Source organism: Cyanistes caeruleus, chromosome 3 (assembly GCF_971803275.1).
Source record: "Cyanistes caeruleus chromosome 3, bCyaCae1.hap1.1, whole genome shotgun sequence".
NCBI lineage: Eukaryota > Metazoa > Chordata > Aves > Passeriformes > Paridae > Cyanistes > Cyanistes caeruleus.
In genome coordinates, this window is record NC_141703.1 from 8,826,085 (window position 1) to 8,839,832 (window position 13,748).

Sequence of the window (13,748 nt, forward strand, 5' to 3'; positions counted from 1 at the left end):
AAGAGGTTTGGAGATGGTGTGGGCCAAGGATACCTTGCCCACAAGTGAACAAAATCTGATTTTCCAGATTACAATCTCCCTGGGATTCTTGGCAGATAAAGGAGAGGCTGTCTCTGTCTAAGTGAGGAGTTCAATGGGAGATGATCTCACATGTGGGATGTTCTCAATTGTTTGTGAAGTGAGTAAGCCAGGATACTCAAAAATATTCTGTTTGAATTAAAAAAAAAAATAAAAAGGTTATTTACTTTTACACCGTCCAAATGTTTGGGAACAGGGACGTCCTAACAGTGAAGGCAAAAGGAGAGGCACAATTAGATTTCCAGATCTCTAGGTGTGGACTAAAATTGATTTAATAAATTAATTCATTGCTCTTAGATGTACTAAGTGCAGGCCTTATTGCTGTTACAAACCAGTTGACAAGAAGATTACTCATGGCCTGCTGTGGAGACAAAGGGAAGATATGATTGGATATGAAGTGTACAAATGCTTCTAGATGCTGGAACATTCTCTCCAGCCTGCAGAAGGAAGATTAGCTGATCACTTTGACACAGATTACTCAGACTTCACATTTTCCTGCTGCCACAGAATTGGGTAAGAAGGATTTAGATTGTCAGAGTCAGCAGAATTTTGGGGAATACACAATATTTCATATGTGCTTGTATATATATATATATATATAATATCCCATGAAACTATTCTCAAAATCCATGCACCAATTTACCTGCTGACATCTTTCTTGTACTAAGCTCTGAAATTCTCATCAGCTTTTCACATATTCACTTCTGCTGTGGTAGCAGGCAAAGCTCACTACAATTCACTTAAAGGTATTTAAAGGCAGTTTTAGTATTACTTGGCTCTCTCCAGCTCTTCAGTTGGATTGTGTCTCCTCAGTAATTTATTACAGAGATTTCTAAAATTAAAGTTCTATCTATACAAGTAATTTTCACGTAAGCTATTATAAAACCCCCAAATTCTTGGGAAGTTTCTTGAATGCTTTTGTTCCATGATATTTTGTCATGCAAATTATCAGTTCACCACTGCTCCTGAGAACTCCTAAACCCATGCAAAAATATGGAAAGGGATAATCCTCCAGGAGGAGGAGCAGGCTGGTACAAAGAAGGAAACACTGTCAATCTCTTTCTTCTTTCTGCTTCTGCTTGCAGCCAGCACAGGGAGAACTCCAAGGGGTTATGCCAAGGAAAAACACATCCAGGGCCACGAGGCTCACTGATATTATGGGTATACCAGACATTGCACTAAAATGCACATATTGTATCAAATTGCTAAAATTCTCCTTTTATTTTCTGTGGCAAATAGGATCCCTCCTTTCCTGCCTGGCATGTAACATCAGGTGGGCCAGGAAGCCTCCCCATTAAAAACTAACAGGGTTTTTTTCCATTATAAAACACCAATTTCTTAATAACTTTGCCATGTTACGTATCAAAAATTATTTTTTTTTGCAATACTCACACTAATGCTTACGGATATATTCTAAAAGAACATTTTGAAAAGAGCAGGGAAGTAAACCCACCACATTGCTTTACTTTGTCATAGATGCACACCATTTCCATTCTCAAAAATTCATACACAGGTCTTAGGGACTTCAGAATTAAAAGGATGGGAAACATTTTCTGTCAGAGAATATATTTTTGCAGATGCTGTTAAAATTTATCTGGTCAAAACCATCTTTTAAGCTTGTGGAGGAAGGCATAACTCATACAAGTTCAAAAAGTCTTTCAAAGTCTACCAAGTACATGAAGACAAAGCTCCCAATGATAAAATTTGTGAAATTTTGGAATAATATGAAGAAAAATAAACCCCCCAAAAAACCCAAAAACCAACCACAATCACAAAATAAAATAAATACAAAGTGAAAAACATATTATGTGCAAGATGCATCAGGCAACCTGATCTATAAGAATTGCTGGTTATGCCACTTATAGTGCATCCAAAACAGTTAATTCCACCTGCTCTCTTGTCCCCACTCTTAACAGAAGGGAGGTCCTTTTAAGACTTCTATAACCATCTTTGTCAACCCTTAAACAAAGAAATTCAAACTTCCTGGAACAGCTGAGATTATTTGCTTACTTAGAAGAAGGAACACAATGCACCAAAAAAAAATTCCTTTGATTACTTTCTCATCTAAACCAATACTCTAAATGGTGCAAAAGTTAATTAAACTGTAGATTGAGAGAACAAGGCACTGAAACCTAAGACTAATACCTTGGGGCATCAGTACAGAAACAACTCAATTTGGAGATTTCACAGAATTTAGAAAGCTGGCTTTGATTTTTAGACTATCAGCTCTGTTAATTGCATCAATCCAGACACAAATTTAACTAAAGAAGCATAGAGGCACCAGTTTCATTTAAGTTTTGATTTATGGACAATTGTAGGAAGGAAAATGAAAGTATTCCTTGGTATTTGCTCCATTCCTCCTCAATTCTGGCATAATGCAAATGCTTTCATGCTTTGGTCTCAGAGAGCAAGAAAAACTGCACTAGCACAGGGCATGAAACATCATTGAAATGTATTACAGTTGATGGTTGTGAGCCTTAAATACTATTTTCTGTTTTCCACTTGCCTGCTTTTCCTTTTTTTGGGTTTTTTTTTCCATTTTGTAGCAGCTTCTCTCACCCCCACCCTACCTGAGGTCTCTAGACACATAAATAATTAAAGTCATTTAATGTGGGGAAGGGTAACAGTATTTTGGCAAAGTAGTCACTCTGTCTTTGGTGCTCCACAGGAATAAAAAATTGAAGAGCAATTGTACCAGGGGTAGGAAAAGAGACTCTGAGGGTGAAATAATTAGACCTGTGAAAAACCATCTGGTTTTGCTAGAGCTCAAAGCTATTTCCTTTGTGTTTCAGCCATCATGACTGCAACAATCATTCTGTTCACATTCAGTCTAGACTAAAACCTGCTCAAGTCAATCCAGTTTAGATGTTTTTCCAATGCAGAACTGCCACAAACCTTGGAAAGCCTAATTTGATTGTCAAGATTGACATAAAAATCTGTCCCCTTGAACATGCACATCTCAGTTTTGGGTTTTCATTAAAGACTGAGCATTACCAGCCCCCAGTTCTTCTTCCAGCCTCCAGCAGATTTCCAGATGTGCAGGGGTTCCCACATATAACTGAGTGTCCAAGTGTGAGGAATGAACCATTTAAATTCATGTCTGGAAGGACACTAAAAAGACTCTCCCCATCCATTGTGCCAGATAGAGTTGTCCACAAGAAACAAGAGCCCAGTTTGAACTGCTTTAAATGCAGAGATCCAGCCTCTCTGGTAATATAAACTGATACAGCTCTGCTGAAGAAATTGAATTGTCATTATATTGTTCAGTTGGCTTCAGCTCCATTTTCAGTTTCCCTCAAACCCAACACTTTTAACAGAATGGTGTGTTGCAGCTGTTGGAGAAAAACCAAAAGGTCTCAGTTGTCCAGGGAACTGCAGTAAATTCAGCACAACCCCTGAGCACATTAAAGCACACTCTTCCTTTGGTGGAATCACTGGACACATTTTCATCCAAAAAAGCATAATTTGTAGAATTTATATTTATTTCTAAAGAATCCAAAACATCTCAAGTACCACACAGCGTTTCATTATGACACCTTCATGATCATGCTGATCTTCTATTTATGTTTCATTTTATGCCAGGGCTACAAAACACAATGGGAGAAGTCAACCCCTGCTACTGAGGATTATATACTGCAGTGCACAAAACCAAACAGAAAAACCAGACAGAAAGCCAAAATTGTTCTGTACCATACTGTGTATTTACCAAATCACCATCCTCAGATTCCATCAGGTTTCACTGGAGATTCAGAAGTAATAATCTGGGTGGATCAACACCATGGAATCCCTTAAATAAGGGCAGAAAACTCATAATGTATTAATGGTCAAAGAATATAGTCATAGGCTCTTAATTTCAGGACATAGACATTTTATAGTACAAGAAGAAATCACATTCAGCTAATTCAGAAACATTTGCTTGACTAGTGACTGACAGATTGAAAGATTCTCATTTTTAGATTGCTGTTGGCCTATTTTCTTTTTACACCATCCATAGTCACTGGTAAACAAAATACATCAAACCACAGGGAATACATTTCAATATTAGAGGTATTTTCCACTGCTATTTTTAACTACTCTTTCAAAAGAGCAAGTTTATCTTTATGCTTTTAAAATGAACCACAAACCGATCAGGTATACAAGGTCCTTCAAAACTCAGCAGAAATCCAGTGGGAGCAAATAAACTCTAAACCACAGACACAGGTTGCTAATTGTCACTGGCCTCCTGCTTGTTCCCTGTCTTGTTACTGGTTATTTTGTAATTAGAATTACCAATTAAACAACAGCACTCACAAAAAAAACAAACAACAACCCAAAACAAAAATCTCACATTCTGTGTGAGGCTGCCACATGATGATACATTATCCTGCCCCTCTTGAAATTCCTCTGTTCTTTGAATGTCACAGTGAAAACTTTGAACCAGGTCTCATTCCCTCCCCATTAATAAAAACCAGAATTTCAAAAGGGGCTTTTTGAGAATGCCAGAAACAAACTCAGTTTGGAAAAAAGTGCAAGTTTATACATGAGGAGTGGTCTGCTGCCACGGAGAATCAGTAGAATCATATCAAATGAAAAGGCAAGAGTATCAAAAAAGACTTGAAATACTTTAAGCTTTTTATCCTTGAGCAATCAAAAAAACATGAGCTACACACAGCATGTTCAAAAAAACTATTCCAACTTGTGCAATTAAAATTTTCATGAGCTCATGGGGTTTTTATAGTTGAGATCAGCTGTTGGTGTGCTAGTGGTACACACTGGCACACCTCAAACTAACTTGCACTCATCCATGACATATTGTCTGATGGCTGGTTTTGATATCAAATCAAATATGATATCACACAGATTTAAAGTTTAGAAACAGTTATTGCTGTTAAAACATTTTTTTTTTCAGTTAAACAGAGAAAAGTCAGGAAAAAAAGCATTGTTTGTGATATTGCTGTGCATTTTAAGGTGGCCCACTATAGACATAGTGAGCCTCTGAATCCATCTACAGTATGTTTAAAATGAATTTAATGAAATTATTCTGTCTTTAGTAACAGAACTGGCTCAGATCAATCCCACCAGAAACCAAGATGTGAATGAATGCCGAGGTTCAATGACTGAAATCCAGAACCTTCAGGTTCAACAGGCACAGGAATGGGACAGAAGACAGACTGCATTTTCAGAGAGAGAACTTTTACAGGTATCAATGTCTTCACCAAGCCTGACACTGAATTCTGCTTTTGCTCCCAAACACAGTCTTCTCATATTAGGAAACATGGCGTGGCAACCAAATATTAAAATGTTTTCACAAAATTCATCAGAAGTGAGTTCATAATTTCAATTCAAATATAACAACTATGACATTAATTATTTAGACACTTAATTGAGAATGTACACTTTCAAAACCAGTGTACCACAAATCATTTTGATGTGTTTCTGCTCTCTTCCACAATAAATGTGAAATGTCACTGGCAAGGTCGTGGTTTAAAGTGATGTCACGGCAAACAGCAAATTCCTGCAAAATCAGAGGTGTTCTCAAAAAGAGTTTGTGACAAAAAAACTTGATCAAGAGGAACTTATACTTTATCATGGATGATACAATTTAAATAATTCCACTAAAGGTTCTCACAATCATAACCAAAACAAACCCCTGCCAAAATACATCCAGGAAAAACAGGAAATCCAAAGGAATGTTATTTCTAGTGCCCAAAGCTGAGAGCCCAGCTGGGAGAATCCATGGTTAAATTGGCATCAATAAACTCCAGTCGGGTTCTGCATCTGCATGGAGGAGGGTCAAAGCCAAACAAACACTCCCTAATGGAAGCACAGGGTTTACAATCACACACAGCACACAGAATTCCCACCCCCTCCCAGGGCACTCCTCACTTATCCCTCACCAGCCAGGTGACACTTGTGTTTGCACAGGTTTCTCAAACTTCTCCACCTTTCTTTGCTGCCATAATTCCCTAGCAGTCATTTTCAGTCTTACCTAATAAATTTAATTTTCAGTCTTACCTAATAAACCATTATTCTTCAGTGCGTTAATCGCTGTTCTGCTCCTAACTGCTTCCTACTCATCCATATTGTTCTGACAGGGAGAGTTTCAAAGCTAGATGGAGTTAAGAACTACATTCCCATTAAAAACTCATTATTTTTTTCCCCTCTAAACCTTCACATAGGTAGTAAAAATAAAGAGAGCTCTAATCTGCATAAAGATGCCAACAATTTCACTACTGCAGCATCTGAATTTTAAAATATTTGAAAGGTTTAAAATGCATCTGTAGAATAAAAAGGAATAGAAATTCTCACTGAGAGACAAAAATACTTCTACTCCAGACATAACTAGAGTCAAGGAAGCTGTTTTATAGCTGGCAACTGTGAAAAACATCACAGAAACAACAGCTAGTTTAAAAAGAACTGTTAGAGAAGTGGATTCTGCAGTGCAATATTTCCATGCAAGCAGCTGTGTTGCTTTTGTTTGTTTACTATTTAATCTTCAGTGCAAAACTCAAATATGTTTCAAACCTACAGGCTTCAAGAACACTCACTTTCCTCATATTTCAGCATTCTGGATTATTTTAGGCAGGATTAAGACCCTCCATTCCCCACACAAATCTCATGTTCTTGGTTGTTGATGTCAACACAGTCCATGATGCAACAACTCCTATTGCTGCACTAATACCTACAGTGAATGGATGCTAATTCCTAGACCATATGTTAAATTAATTGAATATTTATTTAACTGAAGCCTTCCAAATTTGCATGGATTTGCACCTGTTAATCTTGGCATTATTAGCCTATTTATTTTCTTAATATTGTGAGAATAGGGATTTGGATCCTTATTTCCTCCATTCTTCTCTTCCCTGACTCACAAGGCACCAGGGATTTTGTGCAAAGATTCAGGAAAATAAATGAGGGTTCAGAACCAATAATAAGTAGAACTCTGCCCAAGAATGACCTTCTCTAGAGCTCTGCAGTGGCTGCAGAAGTAAGAAGGCAAGCTCAGATTCAAAGCACAGAAAACTGCTCAAAAAGTCATCAGCTGTGCCATGCAGTAACTGCAAATGAAAAATATAATCTCCAAGTGACAAATGGCTTGCTTTCAAACACCACTTTTTCCCAGATATTCAGTGGTCACAGATGTTTGCTTCCACATTATTCAGATAACACTTGCAACTTCTTTTATTATACACATAAAAAATTCCCAGACATCTCCTCCAAGCTCCAATCCTGTTCAAGCTGTGGAAAAACATTGGTGCTGTACACAATTCCTACACTGTCTCCATCTCTGTACATATTTTATAAGTGATATAAAAACTTGGAGACCCTCCTGCTGTGTTTTCCTCCCACCTGTGGATGCACTGCTGCTTACACAGCTTGCCAGGGATGGCTCACACAGGGGAAAGGTGGCAGAGTGATCCAAAAGTCACTGGAGCCCCAGGTCAGAGACGCAATTATGTCCAGCTGCATGCAGATCACAAGTCATCCCCACACAGAACACAACCACTCCTAAAAAGAACAGGCTGTGGTGAAAGCTAGTCTCTCACACACACAAAAAAAATTATATGTCAACAATGAGGGATGCCCCAGGTAATTTAAGTATTCCAGAGGTGCATTTAAGTGGAGGTGCAGAGCAACTCTCTTCAAAATAAATAAAATGATCATTTTAAGGAGCTTCGTGTTAATAGTCATTTGAGGAATATAGTTCAAACCACAATGGAATTTTGTTTCATTTCTGATTCCATTTCTGTTTCTAAGCAATACAAAAAGCATACCCAGGGAAAAGTTATGGAGAAAATAAAAAGGTCTAGATTAGAGTAATTGAATATAGAAATTTCAGGCAGAGAGATATTAAAAACAAACAAAACAAAAGCCAGACAAATTCAGTTCTCAAGCAATTGATTCTGTCCTGAAGCTGTGCCCCAGCATATAAAAAGCCCCACAAAACAGGGTCACCCAGTCACACCTAGCACAGACCTGTGTCACCTAAGAGATGAGCTTCAAACAGTTTGGTTTTTTTTCAACTACACCAGAGTGTTTAGAACAGAAAGAATGCAGAAAGCTTCAGTGTTATATATTGTATATATATATATTTATGCATTCCTTCAATGTTAAGAGTTGAGAAAAGTTACTGTGAAGTTGAAAGAAATACACACATAAGAGCTTCCAGTGCCTACCACAAATTACCCCCTACCTACCACCCTTGGAACCAAATCCATGCTGGTCTTCAAGGTCTGTTCTTCCCACTGTGCTTGCCTATTCTGCTTTCCTACATTTCCAGGCTCTGGGACAAGAAACACACGAGCGTGCTCATCCCTGCTATGAACGAAGTTTGATTAGAAGGCAGAGTAAATGAAGGCAAGGCAAACAGCAATATAACACCAGGAAAGAGTGCTCAGTCACAACACAGTCCTGCACTGCAGATGTCTTCAGCCATCATTCTAGAAAACAGATTCCCTTCCTGCCTCCACCCCACAAGACCAAATGTCTTAGTAAGGGATGGTAGTTAATCATCAGATATTAAATTTATCTCTCTTGATAAGGAGACTTAGAACATTATGTAATATAAACATGTTTTGCAGACAGGCAAAAAACAGGTGACTACACCATCACACTGAAAATTGTTTAATAAGATTCCTCATGGCTACTGTCTTGCCACTATAAAAAGTACAGCTACAAGCAAAAATTCACATAGAATTTTGGTTAAATAAGCATTTCTTCATCCCTAAAGAACTTCAGATTTCAACTGCCATGAAATTGAAAAAAGTCAAACACCCTACTAAGTATTTCTTAAGTGTAAACATAGTGCTGTAGGCTGCTTAGAAATGTTAACATGTTAAATAATTTCAAATGTTTAAACACTTTGATAGTGTCTGGGAATTGTACCCACACCTGAGCCTTACAAACCACATTCCTCAAGTCTTACACAGATCTATGAATAGCAACTCTCCTCTTCCATAATTGCTTAGATGGAAAACAGAAACATGGAGCCCCCTGGGTCTAATTGCCCTTGGGGAATAATTTATATTAAAGATACACAGAAAAACACATAGGGAAAGTCTAACCATTGATGTCACAGAAACACAGAATGGCTGGGGTGGGAAGGGACCTAGAAGTTCATCTGCTTCCATCCCTCCTGCCATGGGCAGAGACAGCTCCCACTGGTCAGGTTCTGATCAAAGCCCCACCCAGCATGGCCTTCAACACTTCCAGGAATGGGTCATTCACAGTGTCTCTGGCAATCTGCTCCAGTACCTCACCAACCTTATGATGAAGAATTTCTTCCTAATATTCAATCTAAATCAACCATCTTTCAGCTTAAAGGCATTACCCCTTGTCCTATCATTCTATCTCCTTGTCCAAAGTCCCTGTCCAGCTTTCTTGTAGCCCCCTCTAGGTACTGAAAGGTGCTACAAGGTCTTCCCCAGAGCCTTCTCCAGGCTGAAAAACCCCAACCCTTTCAGCCTGTCCTGATAGCAGAGGTGCTCCAGCCCCCTGATTATCTTTGTGGTCTCCTCTGAACTCACAGCAGGTCCACATTCTCCCCATGTTGGGGGCTCCAGGGCTGGGGCAGTGCTGCAGGTGGGGTCTCACCAGAGCAGAGGGGCAGAATCCCCCCCAGACCTGCTGCCACCCTGCTGCTGATGCAGCCCAGGACACATTTGGCTTTGTGGGGTTCAAGGGCACATGGCCAGGTCATGCTGAGCTTCCCATCAACCAACACCCTCAAATTCTTCTCCTCAGAGCTGCTCTAAGTATTATTCAGCCTTTTACATCAGGGAAGTCAGGAAGTGTAGGAAAGAGAATGCATGGAGAGTATGTTCCCAGAGCTGGTGGGGTTTTCCTGATGGTATACTAATCGAGGCAATAAAGGTTCATTTTGATCACTTGTTCTGGCCTCCCTGACATATAGCCCATAAGATTTACCCATACTAAGTCCCGCTAGAAATAAACCTACCTTTAGAGAAAATATCCCTGGTTTAGCTTTTTAGTCATGAAAACCTCTAAGAACTTATTAGTCTAATGAGTTCTTTTATTTTTAAAAACTGCCTTCTCTGTCTAGCCTCAGGAAGTCCAACTTCAAATTTCCAGCACTGGCTGTTCTTAAACCCTATTTTCTTAACTAAAGAGGTCATTCCTCACCTTAGCCTTTTTAGGCAAGGATCCAACCACATCTTCCTTTTGGATCCACCAACATCAGCAAATGCCCCAAGCATCTCTACTGCAAGGGTCTTTAAAATGCTTACTGGGCTGCACCTTGAACAAATCTCTCAGCTGAAGTGCACACAGCAAAATATTAACACATGTGCTCTTCAGAAGTAATTGTCCTACTTGCTCCTCTATCTTCTCAAATTCATTGAAAGGGCTACTTCCCCAGCAGTCTCATTAAATGTTTCCTGCCAAGGCTTTCCAAGAATCACTGACTCCAGGGTGCAGAGTCCCTAACTGTTCCCATGCTATGACTCCACACTTGGAATACTGAAATGAGTGGTGGTTAGCTGCATTCAGGAGCTGCCAGGCATCCAGAACTACTGTGTAATTGGTTCTCAGCCTCCATCATTTATTCTTTTCTCTGTGTAGCCATAAAACAAAACCGAAGTTATACATAATTGTATTTAAGAGTAAGTAACTATACTTTTCAGAGGAAGAAAAATTTAGGCAGCATACGGCAAAGGCAGATTTTCACCTGGGCACCACAGAGTCGCTCACCTGCCCAGTGGATAAAAGAACAAGTGCGAGCCCGTTCTTTATCATCCCTCCCACGGTACAACGACCCCAGACGGCATCACTGACGGGCAAGATCCACCACCTCGGCTTTTCACAGCAACACCTTGTAGGAAGCATAGTTCAAAAATAACCCCCCAACCAAATATGCAGGCATCCCCTACCAAGTTATCAGCACCAAAGCGCCCTGTGTCGGGGCAGGTTCCACAGAAGGGTCTCCACCGGCACCGCGCCGCAGGCTCCCTCCTCGGGTTCTGCTCTCGGGGTAAAGAAAAGGGAAAAAAAGAGAATAAAACCAAAACATCCCCCAAAACAGCTGCTATTAAGAATGACGGACTCACCAAGAACCTCGGCAGGAGAGGAAAACCACGCACGAGCAGCAGCATCTCTGCCGCCGCCGAGGGCTGCTGCTGCCGGCTCCGCAGCCCGGGGGGGCCGGGAGGCGAAGTCCCTGTGCCTCGGGCTGGGCTCCTGGAGCGGGGCTCACAGCCCGCACGGAGCCCGGACAGCCCCGCTCTCACACGGGGCAGGCTCGCAGCCACCCCGCAGGTGCGGCCCTGCGACAGCCAGCCTGTCACCCCTCCGCCACCGCGCTCCTCCCGCGGCTCCCGGGGGTGGCTCCAGCCCAGCCGCCCCGCCGGGAGCGGAGCCGCCTCCACCGCGTCCCCCCGCACCTCTCCCGCTGCCGATCCGGCCCCGCGGCCGCGCTCCCGCAGCGCCTCTCGCCGGCTGCGAGCCGGGCAGGGATGCTGGAGGGAGCCGGGCAGGGATGCTGGAGGGAGCCGGGCAGGGATGCGGGCAGGGGCCGGGCAGGGATGCTGGAGGGAGCCGGGCAGGGATGCTGGAGGGAGCCGGGCAGGGATGCGGGCAGGAGCCGGGCAGGGATGCTGGAGGGAGCCGGGCAGGGATGCGGGCAGGAGCCGGGCAGGGATGCGGGCAGGAGCCGGGCAGGGATGCGGGCAGGAGCCGGGCAGGGATGCTGGAGGGAGCCGGGCAGGGATGCTGGCAGGAGCCGGGCAGGGATGCCGGAGGGAGCCGGGCAGGGATGCCGGAGGGAGCCGGGCAGGGATGCTGGAGGGAGCCGGGCAGGGATGCTGGAGGGAGCCGGGCAGGGATGCGGGCAGGGGCCGGGCAGGGATGCGGGCAGGAGCCGGGCAGGGATGCTGGAGGGAGCCGGGCAGGGATGCGGGCAGGAGCCGGGCAGGGATGCCGGAGGAAGCCGGGCAGGGATGCGGGCAGGAGCCGGGCAGGGATGCGGGCAGGAGCCGGGCAGGGATGCTGGAGGGAGCCGGGCAGGGATGCGGGCAGGAGCCGGGCAGGGATGCGGGCAGGAGCCGGGCAGGGATGCGGGCAGGAGCCGGGCAGGGATGCGGGCAGGAGCCGGGCAGGGATGCGGGCAGGAGCCGGGCAGGGATGCGGGCAGGAGCCGGGCAGGGATGCCGGAGGAAGCCGGGCAGGGATGCTGGAGGGAGCCGGGCAGGGATGTGGGCAGGAGCCGGGCAGGGATGCGGGCAGGGGCCGGGCAGGGATGCTGGCAGGAGCCGGGCAGGGATGCTGGAGGGAGCCGGGCAGGGATGCTGGAGGGAGCGGAGCAGCCGGCAGAGCGAGGCAGGACAGGAGCGCCTCCGCAGCGGCACCTCTCCCCACTTCTCCTCCTTCTCCCCTCTCCTCCCGCTCCCGTCCCCCCCTTCTCCTCTCCCTTCCCTCTCCCCCTTCGCCGCCCGCCCCGGGTGCCACTGCTGTCCCATGCAGGGGGGACAGTGGGGACCCAGGTCAAGTCACCCCATCTTTCCGACGGGGTCGGGAAGGATGCGATTCCCGTTAGGATCATCTCCCAGTTTTCAGAGGGGATTTCATAGTGCAGAACCGGCAGCTCAGGGGGCAATTCTGTGTTTTCTCAGAAAGGGTTTGGAAAGGGAAAAGAAATGGCATTTACTTTACAGTTTTACTTTTTCAATATTTATTAAATAACAGGTGTATCTGCACCTGAGGGAAGTGTCCAAAGGGTAGAACTGTATTTAAGAGTAGAATAAAAAGCACTCAACATAGCAGCCCTCCATAAACCTATAGGCAACACTTATTAAGCTTTGTGACCATCACTTCCAGTGGTTCAAGTGAGCTGGATTTGTCAAACAGCTAAAAGTATTACAAAATATTCCAAAATTCAAAACAACACAGTAAAAACCTCATCTAGATGAATCCAGATGAATTGGATGATTCATTCGCCCTCAGGTACCTGAAGAGCTCACACAGCAGGCACCTAGAAAAGATAAGGAAACTAATTTAGCACTTATATGCACTTCCTTACATGTTAAAATACTATTCTGAAATTGGTGGAATAAACAGAGATAGGCCACATGAAAATAGTTGAGCCTTTCTTTTTCATAGCTGTGAAATTTTATAACTTTCAAAAATTTCTGATGCATGCAACCAGAATCTCCTGCTCAGCTTTCACATAAAAAAAAAAAATAGCATGGAATTTGCAATTTATGTACAGTAGCAATGTAAAGTTACTCATTATCCACAAACTATTTTTAAAAAAACACTGGGTTTGTGTTCTCCCAAATAATGCATAAGTTGAAAAAAATTTATTATTGAGAGGTACAATATTTACTTGGCTAGTATAAAAATACACTATCTTTGGAACATAATTTCGGTTTGATACATGTGATAGTCATAAAATCGTTTTTTTACTTGTTCAGGGGAAGTTATTGAAGGGACCTGCTGTAAATTAAATGCTCAGGTACATCCTCTGCCTGCAATTACTGGAATAACACATTGCTCTCTATAACAGTGTGAATCATTATTTAAAAAGCTACCCAAGTGAATATATTCTGTAATACAAGGTTTCATTTAAAGTATTAAGACAACAGCTCCAGATTTACATGGGTTTTTTTACAGTTTCACCTTACAAATGTTATTTGGGCAGCTGGTGAAAGGAAGGGCTCACAGCTATTTGCACATCA